Source organism: Lagenorhynchus albirostris, chromosome 6, assembly GCF_949774975.1.
Source record: "Lagenorhynchus albirostris chromosome 6, mLagAlb1.1, whole genome shotgun sequence".
NCBI classification, from domain to species: Eukaryota; Metazoa; Chordata; class Mammalia; order Artiodactyla; family Delphinidae; genus Lagenorhynchus; species Lagenorhynchus albirostris.
This window is the reverse complement of record NC_083100.1, coordinates 54,592,635-54,604,192: the sequence shown is the minus strand read 5'-3', so window position 1 is coordinate 54,604,192 and position 11,558 is coordinate 54,592,635.

Below are 11,558 nucleotides of genomic sequence, written 5' to 3'. Positions count from 1 at the left end.
GTAAGAAAGCCTGGTTAGGCTGCGGGAGCTCCTTTGAGGAGGTCTCTCTGTGAATAGCCCTGGTGGGGTAAGTAATTGTAGCTGGTAGATAGGGCTTCCTTCTCATGCTTTCCAGTTCCACAATCCTCCTTTCTTTGAATTCATACTGAATTTGTAAGTTTGAATTCTTTTCTTTTTTTAAAAATTATCTTTCTTTTTACTAAAGTAATTCATGCACATAATTTAAAAGCTCAAGTAGAAGTGCAAGGCTTATAATGAAAAGGCTCCTCTTAGAGCCATGGAGACAAGTACTTTTAGCTCTTAGTGGTTTGTTCTAGTATTTGCCTTCCTTGAAAATGTTTTATTACGCTTTCTTGATTTGTCAATTTTAAAAATGATTTTTTGAATTCCTTTTATGGCAGGCAGGATTACTTTGCTTATATCCTCACCTCCCCCACCCCTCCCAATGTAGATTAATCACAACTTTTTTGTTAAATCAGTAGATACAAATGTTGTTTATTGATCATTATCAATTATTTCATATCATTGTTTCCTTTCTACTAGAATCTTATTTTTCCTTGAATTACAATAATAATTTCCTGACTTTAAAATTTGCTTAGTTTTTAATATACCTGTCACGATGAGTATCCAAAGGCTTAAATGCTAAAAAACATTAGATAATCCATCAGTTCCTTTTTTTTTTTTTTTTTTCCTTTTCCCTTTGAGGACATTTTTTCCACAGTCCTTCATCTTCTGCCATCTGAACCATTGCTCTCCAGACCCGTGCATGGCTTGGTGGTCATTCTGGGATCCCTTTGTTTTTCAGTTTTTCAGTCTCATGTTGGATCTCCTGTTTATTGGATCTTTTTTTCTTGATTTACTGTACTTTTTTTTGCCAAAGTATATCCACTATCAAAAACTTCCTGGGAAAAGGTGCATGAGAGTTAAAGATGTTGAGGCTTTACAGGTCTGAAAATGTCTCTACTCTTGATAGATTGGTAGTTTGGAGTCTCTGTTGAAAATAATTTTCTCTTAGAATGTTAAAGGCAGTGCTCCATTGTCTTATAGCCTTCATGATTCCTGTGGGACCTATTTTTACACTCTGGAAGCTTTTAAGAGCTTCTCTTTATGCCCAACATTTCATGAGGATGTGTGGGTCTTTATTCATTCAGGTTGATGGGTACTTGACTTGGTGGAATCTTTCGATTTGCAGACTTGTCTACTTCAATTCTGGGAAACATTTTATGTTATCTTTTTGATAATTTTCTCTCCTCCGTTTTCTCCATCCTGTTTTTGTAGAATTCCTGTCATTTGAATGTTGGACCTCCCAGACTGATCCTCTAATTTTAAAAGAATGTTGGACGTCTAATTGATCCTCTTTTCTCTCCTAAGTTGTAGTATTGTAATTGTTCTTTTTCTGTTCCTCCAGCTCTTCTGTTGAATTTTTTTTTAGCTGTATCTTTTAATTTCTAAGATATCTTTTTTCTCTGTTCCATTTTTATGAGGATGATTATGGGTGTTTTCCTCATGTCTTTCCTGTTTCCTGCATTGTTTCCTGTTCTGTTTGTTTTGGATTGTGAAGGCTTTGTGTTTTGGATTGTGAAGGCTTTCTTAGAAAGTTGGAGAGGTCATCCATTCGTATTAAGAATTAGGTACTAAAAAGCTAACTTCATAGTTCTTTATGTGTGGGTTGGGTTTATCAGTTATCTGCCTCAGGCAGAGAGCTGGCCTTTTGTCTTGGAGTTCCCTAAATTTCAGAGGAGGTCTTTTCTTTGGAGGTATTCAGTTTCCCTGGGATTCCTGTTCTAGCAGCAGGGTGGGAAAAAAGGGCTGAGGGCTCCAGTTTGTATGTGGTTTTTTACTTAATCTTTCTATTTTCAGCCTCCACATACCCTGCCCCACCCCACTGCAGTCGTCTTCTATGTTTGGTGACCCTCAGCTTCAGTTTCTCCAGTGGATGGAGTTTGGGGGTGGGTGGGTTGTCTGGCTGTGGAGAGTGGGGAGAGGACCTGGGGTCCAGTTGCCCATTTTATAGACATCTAGTCCTAATTTCAGCCCTATGCCTCATCCCCTTTTTCTGCAGCACCTGCTACTTCCAGGTTCTGAACTTGTTAGGTGTTTGGTTGAGTGTATTGGCTCCTCTCTTCTGGGTACATAGGCTTTAACTTCCTCTACTCTGCTAGGTTTATCACACCTCCTCCTGGATTTTATTTTTATAAACTTGTTGAAATCTCATGGCTATGTAGTCTGTTCTGACATGTTGGTCAGTCTACTATATTTAACTGGAAGTCTAGGTTTAAGTTGTAATAATGTGTATAAAATTTTAGAAAGTATTATTCTGTAATTCATTCTTTCCACTCTCTAATGATTTTCAAGTAATATGGTTTTACTATATTACCTACCTCATAGGGTTGTTGTGAGGATTAGAAGAACCAATACATATGAAGCGCTTAGACCAGTGCCTGGCACATAGTATGTGTCAATAAGTATTAGCTATTATAAATATTGTTACCATTATTATTAGTAGTACTATCACTCTTAATTCAATAACCCATTTAGACTTGAATAAAGATGTTTTCACCAAAGGAAGAGTTATTGATACATGAGAAAATCTAGTGTTTGATATTATTATTATTGTTTTTTTTAAGATTTCTTTTATGTGGACCATTGTTAAAGTCTTTATGGAATTTATTACAGTTTTGCTTCTGCTTTATGTTTTGGCTTTTTGGCCACAAGGCACGCGGGATCTTAGCTCCTCAACCAGGGATCAAACCCCTTGCATTGGAAGGCGTAGTCTTCACCACTGGACCGCCAGGGAATTCTCTAGTGTTTGATATTATTGACCCTGCATTTAACTAGACTTCACATGAAATGCTCAGGTTAAATGTTTTTAAGACACATTAAAGCCTTAAAAATCCAATCAGTAATAGTTAGGCTAAAAGTTTCAAAAGCATATAATAACAATTTTGATGTGCTTTTAAGCTTTATTGGTATTGAGTTTTATTTTAATCCTCTAAATATGAAGTATAAAAAACAGAATTAAGGAGGTGATGTTTATATGCCTTAACAGCCAGTAGATGAGATACTCTGAATATATAGAGTATAGAAGTAGAGAAATAGTAGACTCCAGTCACTGCACCTATGACCTAGTGAATGTTTGTATACTTTTCAGAAAATGTTATGAACTTATATAAAGCAGAATGTGTGCATTTGCTCAATTATTTTAAGTATCGCCTTTGTGTCTGGATTAAGAGTGTGTATGATAACACTGAATACTAATTTTTAGAGGTGAAATGTGAGTAGGTGCTCACATTACTCTTCTTATGGATAGTAAGTTGCATACTTCGGGGAAGGGGATTTTTATTTGTAAGGAGGTTTGCATTCTCTCTCACTAGAGTCCCATGGTTGTGACAAAGGGCTGTAAATATCAGTACACTAGAGATGCTAGAAATTTTTCTACAAAAGAATGGCCAGTTGCTTAGTGTGAATAAACCTCTTTGCAAATTACCAGGATGACTTTGGTAGGACAGATGAAACAGGTAGTCATGGGCAGGATCAAACAGTGCCTGCTATTAGCTTGATGCTGGCATTTCCCCCTCCCTAGATGTAAATATATTATTTTTATTATGTCTCATGATTTGCTTTGATATTTCATCTCTGGAACTTTAATGTCTACATCTTTAGAGCCCTTATGCTGCCTCTTTCCCAAATGCAGCAACTAATCTAGTATATTTTCATAGGATGGAACTTCCCCCTTCTGTCCTGTAATGTGCACCCCTTCCCCCCAAATAGTCTTTTGCTGGTCTCTTTGATAATAAAACACTTACTATGGGCCAGTTGCATTACCTCAATTTAGCTTCGTAACAAGGATGTTAAAGTACAAGAATACAAGAGCAACCAGGATACACAGAACCAAGATCAACTCACGTGCAATTGATTAGAATGGTAAATATTTTGTAACTATATCCTGAAACACTTAAGTGTTTAAATTACCTCTTCATTTAGTATTTTAGTTCATATGCTTCTGGTCTAACATTAGTTGCTGAATAAATAACTAACCCGGAATTTATAAAATCCAGAACTTATGGAAGGGAGGATTATGTTTTGATTAATTTGATAGATAAAACAAATGCATTAATATACAGGAATATTAACAAATTAAGTAATTCCTTTGACATCAGTGAGGGGTAATATACTCAGAATACCAAAGATGAATAAAATACATGACTCTGTAATGAATTTCCTCCTTAGTGTCAGAGTGAGAGGAGGATGCTGTTGATAGTTGTGCTGTTGAAAGTTGTCACAAAGACTGTTTTACCCACTTAAATCTCAATATAAAGTATATTACCAGATTTGGTAGCATGGGGACAGTTAAGAACAAAGGAGAGAGAATAGTGTCATGAAAGGATCCATGGCTGTCAGGAGCTATACCCACACACTCTTTTCTTTCCCACCCTCTTTGGTATTAGTAGGCAGAGGTGGTCATCTTGGTTGAGATGTAGCAGTTTAGGAATGAAGAATAATGAAGAGTACTTATGTGTAGTGAACAGGAGGGGACCTAGGAAAGCATTTCAGTCCCGCTCAGTGCAATCATCTTTCTGTCTCAGCACTCTGGACTTCAGACTCTGAGAGAGCTGGGTTATTCCCCCAATTCCTCTTATTTTTTTTTTAAAGCTGTACCTGAATATATTCTCTTTACTAAGTAATCATTTAGACAGTGTGAATAAAGTGAAAGTTAACCTTGTCAACCCCGCTTTCCCAGGGGTAACCACTCTTCTGCTACGTGCCCTTCCAGACCTTTCCTCTACGCATTGACTTTTGTTTTATGTAAGTGTGACTTTTATTTTATGCAGTCATTCAGATACCCTCATCAAAAGCAAGGTGGTTAAGTAAACAGTGGCACATGTATGTGGTGCAGCTGGTAATAAAGGAGAAGGTGACTCTACATATCTTTATAAGTATGTCTTGTGTGTGACAGTAGGATAATTCTGACCGCTGCCATTACTGACCTGACATTCTAACTCTTTTATTTCCTTTTTAACCCTTCTATGCAAGGAACTATGAATTGATGGCTTTTTCTAGATAGCCAGAATGAGGCCATTTTCTTTTGAAAGTAATCCTGGCGTTTCTAGTGCTTTTCTTTAATTGTGTGTGTGAGTGTGTGTGTGTACAGTTCTGTACACATGTTTTTTTGGTTGTGGACAATGCAACTTGGAACCATTTTGTTTTGAGATACGTTTAGTTATTTATGTTTAGTTTTACAATTGATTTTACAAGTTGAGTTACAAAGGTTAAAATAAGTTTGCTGTAGAAGCTACCATTACTTGGTCAAAATAGAGTTGTGTTTTTTGTTTGTTTGGCAGCAATCAAAAGTGGCCTAGAGATGGTAAAAGTTAAGCGTCTAGATTTCTGTCTTGGAATGTGTACATGATTAAAAACCTTCAGTTGCCAAATTTGTATGGTAAATGAGCATACAACAAATACCTTTTAAGTCTTACCATCAGAATCAGACTCTGTACTTAAATTAAATAGGAAATTTCTATACTTGCCCTTTTCCTGTGGCATTTGTGGTTACTAGGTTATACAAGTGTTTCAGCATGACTTCAGAACTGGCATACCCAGACGATTGTTGAGAGCTCCTTGTCGTGACACCCCACCTTGGGTGAGGCCTTAGAATACAAGTCATATATACAACTCCTATTTGACTTTATTATTTTGTTTGTTTTCTTGTTTTGTGGTTGTTGGCCAGAAAGAAGTGTGAGGCAGTAAATACCTGTGGTTTAACGTACCTGACCATTGGCACACTGTCTTTTTGGGTTTTTTTCTTTCTGTGCCAACTCTGCTCAGTTAGTTGTGGCTTTCCGGGATTCTAAGTTTGAGGCTAGGATCAGCAGAGAGTGACCTACCTACTTGATTAATGATGTCTGCTGTGGGCTTGGTGGGGAAGGTGTGGGAATGGTGGCAAGGATATTCTGTCATCCAGAATATAGGGCAATGATTATGGTCTGACTCTGCAGAATTTTGCTAGATTACATTTTCAAGCACTCACAATAAACCAAGTTGAACAACTCATAATTGATTCCCTGTTTTCAGTTTGCACTATCACACTAGGGTGAACTTAATCATGTGTGTGTGTATATATATATATATATATATATATATATTTTTTTTTTTTTTTTTTTTTTTTTTTTTCTGTACGCGGGCCTCTCACTGCTGTGACCTCTCCCGCTGCGGAGCACAGGCTCCGGACGCGCAGGCTCAGCGGCCATGGCTCACGGGCCCAGCCGCTCCGCGGCACGCAGGATCCTCCCGGACCGGGGCACGAACCCGCGTCCCCTGCATCGGCAGGCGGACTCTCAACCACTGCGCCACCAGGGAAGCCCATGTGTATATATTTTTAAATGGAAACAAAAATAACCCATCATGTCTGTATTCAGACAAAGTGTATATGTGTGCATGAGTAATGCACACCATTAACTTACTAGCAGTGCCTTTGTGAATTCGAAGACCTTTGCAACCTTGATGTGGTGCTCAGGGAAAAAAAACAGTGCCATACTTTAAAAAAACTTTAAAAAGTATCAGTTTAGGAAGTGAAATTCTGTAGCATACCAGTGCTTTGCATGTGTCACCTTTTGCATTTAGATCACCCTTAGTCATCACTTGAGAGAAGAGTTTTAGTTCATTTGTGGTTTTGCGTAAGTAGCAAACCTCCTTAGACAAGTTGCCCTTCTTTCTCCTTGCTGTGTTTTTAAAATACAGGCCGTGACTTTTGGGGGGAGAGTGTACAGACTGCAAGTTTTCTTTCTTGCTTTTGTGAATCAGGCTACGTTGGCCGCACAGTGTCCTTAAATTTGCCTTAAGTCATGAAGCCTAGCAAAATGTACCTACCAATGACCTATTATTTTTCGTCCTCATAACAGTTTCTTTGGGGGGACATGTGACTTCCTCAGCTATAATGTTTGCATCTGTCACTGTCAGATTTGACACCTGCAGGTGTTTTTCTTTCTTTTGGGAGTAAAGGAATGGATATAATTTTTTAGATGATGTTTTTAAGTTCAAGTCTCTAGCTTGCTCTAGAGACAGTAAAAGACTCATGATGTGATTTTTTTTTTTTTTTGCCCTCTGTCAAAATTCTGTGTTATCTCAACCTTTTCTTTTTTACGAGCTCTGAGGAAATCATGGCTGTATGTTATAAAAATCATGGTTGAATGTTATTAAAATCATGGTTGAATGTTCAAAGTAAGTTTCTAAGAGCTTTCCAATATTACCTGTAATTAGCCAAAGAGAAAGTCATATGAACTTTTCCAATTCTAACTTTCCTTTTTTTCTTATTCACTCTATTTTATCTTTTTCTCTATTTTTTAATGGCTCATACAAAATAGAGGTTTTTTTTTTTTAGATTGAGGTATAATTGACATATAACATTATATTAGTTGCAGGTGTACAACAGGATTTGATATTTGTAACTTTTTCTCCCATTTTGATTGATGGTTATAGAGTCCCCCAAAATAGCTTCGTCAGTATCTCCATATTTGGTGGACTCTTTTGGAAAATGAATTACTTGGAAAGAGTGGGGAGTTATTGGAGGCATCTAGATTTAGGATAGGGTATATATTTATCCACCTCTTCAAAAAATTTTGTTCAGTCAGTATTGACTACTTACTAAGCACTATGTTGCTAGTATTCATCTTTGCTTTCTAATTCTCCAGTGTACTTAAAAACTCACTGTTTTATTTTTAATAGTTGAGATAAATTGACTATCTTAACTACAGTTGGCTTTCCTAAATGTTTACTTTTTTAGTTAGCTAGTTGAATCGTATTATTCGCATTTGCACACTAACATAAATAAGCATTAGAAAATATCATGATTGTTTTAAATAGCTTTTTGTGTGCATAAATATTATTGGAAACATAAACACATGGTTTATTTTATTTTATTTTTTCCTTTTAAATGTCTATTTTTGGTTAGTTTTAACTAATACATATGCTTCTTGCAATAAGAGTTCGTGGGTATTTAAATGAACAGTTTGTAACTTTAGAAGTTAAATAAATTGGAAATATTGAAATTGATTGAAAAGCTAGTCTCTAAATAAACCTAGTAACCTAATAGCAAAAATAGCTTTAGATTGATATAACTAAGCACTCTAATTTTGAAACATTTTCAGAATAGGATTTTTATTCCCAGGGAGAAAAATAAACTTCATTTAAAATATATGTATAATTATTTTGTGAGCATTCTTTTTCCTTCCAAATGCCAAAAGGTGTACTCGATATTTTTGTTATGAAAATCCTGCTTGTTTAAAGTATTGTAGCAATTTTATAAATCAATAAAACTGAGGCATGTCAACACTGTGGGGAAAAATGCTTAATAAATTTGCCATGTCACTAAGAAAAATTTTGGAAATTTAAGGAAGGGTAACCTTTGCTTTAAAAAAATATATGACTACTCGTTTGCTACACACTTAAATGTAAACTCTGTTTGGCTAAGTTAAAGTCAGTGCTGTGATGTGAGAAAAGATATTAGGAGAATAACAGTTAACCTTGAAGTGGAAGCATTAAGTGGATCACCTTATTTGGCGAGATCAGGGGTTCCCTACCTTGGCTGCGCATTAGAAACCCCCAGGAGCATTTAAGCTTCCTGATGCTAGGTTGACCCAGACCAATTACAGTGGTATTTTTAAAAGCTCCTCAGTAATTCCAATGGGTAGCCAGGGTTGAAGACCACTGAGCCAGGTGGAAACTCCCACTCCTAACTGTGGCATTTAAGAAGAGGTGTATATAAAAAGCATTAAAGTTTGGGACCATCATCTAACAGCGTGAAAGGCCAGACATTTTTCCAGGTTGTTCTTAGCATGGCCTGAGGATCATGAGCATCAGTGTCACTTGGGAGCTTGTTAGAAATGCAGACTCCCAGGTCCCCACCCCAGATCTGCTGAACCAGAGTCTGCGTTTGAGCAAGTGCAGGTGGTCCCTATGCACTTTAAAGTTTGAGAAGCAGTGTTGGAGGTGGTATTAGGTAAATGTTGATCTTGATATACCTGGCCTTTTGCTTCTGTCTCTGGTTTTCTGTCCTAAGCAAGTAAAGACATTTTCACACAGGGTTGGAAAATGACGCTAGCAATGTGTGCTCATGTCAGCAGGTTAATAACTAAAGATGATTTTCTGATCTAGAGCACATGTGACAGAAACTGCCATCACTATCACCATCACCATCAAATTCCTCTCTCCCTAAGATGGGGAAAGAGAAGGGAACTCAAAGAATGGTCACCAGGCTGAAGGCCATGCTCTTTCAGTCCCTTTCACAGCCGCCTTGTGTATTAAGGAAAAATGGAAAGTATGGTCCTTGTAAGGATACTTCTTCATTCATACCATTACTTTGAGGATTCTTTTTTGAAAGAAAGAAATTTGAGTGAAAAAATACTCATCCTAGTCATAAACTGAAATGAATAAAACCAAACCCTCCAAGTTCTCTGAAGTAATATCTACGCAATTCCCAGCTTTCAGAAACTTCCCCTATCATGGCCGCAGCCCCCTACCTTAAACATTCTAGGGTCTCAGCTGGTTTCCCTTTGTCTCAGCACCTACCCAGAATCCAGCTGATTGTTTTGTCAGGGTGCCTCCTTCCTTGTAGGTTGGAAAGGTTCTTTTCCGTTATTTCTTTAGGGCTCATAACATTGTTTCCACAAAGCTTTTGGCTCTGCCACCTCTGTCTGTTACTATGATATCCTGGGTCAGATAAGCACCCTATTTCCTGGCTATATTGCAAATGCCAATAAAACGTTCAGTATTTCTGGCCTTAGCTTTCGGAGAAGAGGAATTGACTATGTAGGGGCCTTTTTACTGGGAGGGACCTGAAGGGATTTTGTTGTCTACCTTGCCCTGGAACTATAATGACCTGGAAGGGGAACAGAGCCCTCTTCTCCTTAAACACTCTCTCTGGCCATCTCACCCTCCAGCAGGATTGATTTTTGTAGGCGTGTAGGGGTGGCAAGACCACAGTGATAAACGGAGACCTGGCTTCTAGATCCAGCTGTGCTACTAGCTGTGTGAATTTGGGCACGTTATCCGAAGGCTCTGGATCTCAGTGTACTCCACTTTCCGCTTTCCTTCTGGAGGCCTCATTCTCTTCCTTGTGGTGGTCCTTCTGCTTATCGGGAGAGGGCATCTCGTTCTCCCTTCTGGTCTTGGCCAGATGGGCCTGCTGGTATCCCTTCTCTCCAGCTTGTTTGGGTTGTTTGAGGCAGGGAAGTGGGAGTAGAGAGGGGACAGCCAGCCCCCCTTACGGATGTGGGCCAGGGTTCTCAGCAGGGTGGGGAATGAGGAGTCAGGTGTCCTGACTAAAATCTAAAAACATTGCAGTGATGTCAGATGAACTGGAGGCTGTAAACAAAGAACTGGCTTCATTCCTGTTACAATTGCAGAGAATTCTGCCCCCATGTTCCTCTCTGAGGCTGAGGCTGGTGTCAGACCAGGTTCCCTCCACATCCCTGAGATTTCCCCTATAACTCAGGGAATTTATACCTATTATATCCTTAGCAAGGAACATTTGTCTTTGAGTCTCTGCTGGTTCAGGAGACCTTGTAGGTAAGTACAGTCGGTCTTCTGCATCTATGGGTTCCACATCCTTGGATTCAACCAACAACGGGTAGAAAATACTTCAAAAAACAAAATTCCAGAAAGTTCCAAAAAGCAAAACTTGAATTTGCTGCACCAGCAAATATTTGCATAGCATTTACATTGTATTTACAACGATTTACATAGCATTTACATTCTATTATGCATAAGTAATCTAGAGATGATTTAAAGTATACAGAAGGATGTGCTTTGGCTATATGCGAATACTACGCCATTTTATATAAGGGACTTGAGCATCTGTGGATTTTGGTATCCACTGTGGTCCTTGAACCAATCCCCCCCGCAGTTCCCCGCTATACTGAGGGGCAACTGTACGCACCAACACAAGGCTTGTTAACAGAGGCCCCTCCTGGCTGAGGAAGGAGAGGAATCCCAAGCACCAGAGCCATGAAAGTGGTTTCCAAAGTGGGGCTTATCCTCTTTTTAAGGGAGCTGTGTGTAGATACTTTTTTTTTTTTACATCTTTATTGGAGTATAATTGCTTTACAATGGTGTGTTAGTTTCTGCTTTATAAAAAAGGGAATCAGCTATACATATACATATGTTCCCATATCTCTTCCCTCTTGCGTCTCCTTCCCTCCCACCCTCCCGATCCCACCCCTCCAGGCGGTCACAAAGCACCGAGCTGATCTCCCTGTGCTATGCGGCTGCTTCACACTAGCAATCTACCTTACGTTTTGTAGTGTATATATGTCTATGCCACTCTCTCACTTTGTCACAGCTTACCCTTCCCCCTCCCCATATCCTCAAGTCCATTCTCTAGTAGGTCTTTGTCTTTATTCCTGTCTTACCCCTAGGTTCTTCATGACATTTTTCCCCCTAAATTCCATATATATGTGTTAGCATACGGTATTTGTCTTTCTCTTTCTGACTTCACTCTGTATGACAGACTCTAGGTCCATCCACCTCATTACAAATAGCTCAATTTCATTTCTTTTTATGGC